We start from the raw sequence: 1,167 nt of genomic DNA on the forward strand, positions 1-1,167 counted from the left end.
ATACAGACAGACATACATACATACATACATACATACATACATACATACATACATACATACATACATACATACATACATACATACATACATACATACATACATACATACATACATACATACATACATACATACATACATACATACATACATACATACATACATACATACACATACATACATACATACATACATACATACATACATACATACATACATACATACATACATACATACATACATACATACATACATACATACATACATACATACATACATACATACATACATACATAGATACATACATAGATACATAAATACTTACATACATACATACATACATACATGCATTCATACATACATACACATATACTATTGATGGACACATGAAAAGACCTTAACTCGACGTTGTTGGTTATGAGAAATCTATTGATGGACCCATGAAAAGACCCTAGCTGGACTATCTTTGTTATGAAAGGACTATAGTTCGGCCCATGAAAAGACATTAGCTCGACTTTAACTAGCGACCTCGACCGTGTAATTATAGTCAATATTGACCCCCGCCCCTACTAGATATTTAAAGTCTTTTCATAAGTCGAGGTCTAGGCCTGGGTAAAAATGAATCTGGTTTAATATTATTTTGAGATAAAATTATAGGGTGCTTTCTTATTCTCCTTCTCCTATAAAGGTAACGGTTTCAAAAAAAATGTATATTTTAGACAAATTTAAACAAAATCCGTAAAATTCAGTTTTTGTGGGGTTTAAACTAAACTAAAGCCAGAAAAACATGGCTGATGCAATGCGTTCAATTCGACATCATTTTTTTGAACGTACATAACCTTGTTCACCAAGCGTTTGAGACGTCATATTTGTTCTCGGCGTCAATTTTTTGCTTTTGTTTCCCAAAAGCTGTGCCAAAAATTATTAAAAGGCCACAAAATGGGGCATTAAAATACGTTTTATACGTTAAATTCACAAACGAAGCGAAAACTTTTTAACGCGGACAGCTTACAAACTTACAGACTGATGATTTTATAGCCAAGATGCCATTAAATATTTTTAATAAAGATATAAAAATTAATACGCAAAAACATCAACGGTGTTTTTACGAATAGTTGAATGTCCAACAAAATGTTCAATCAAAACATGTCAATATTTAAAAAACATTAT

The sequence above is a fragment of the Convolutriloba macropyga genome, chromosome 4 (assembly GCF_964194025.1).
Source record: "Convolutriloba macropyga chromosome 4, txConMacr16.3, whole genome shotgun sequence".
Classification (NCBI taxonomy): domain Eukaryota; kingdom Metazoa; phylum Xenacoelomorpha; order Acoela; family Convolutidae; genus Convolutriloba; species Convolutriloba macropyga.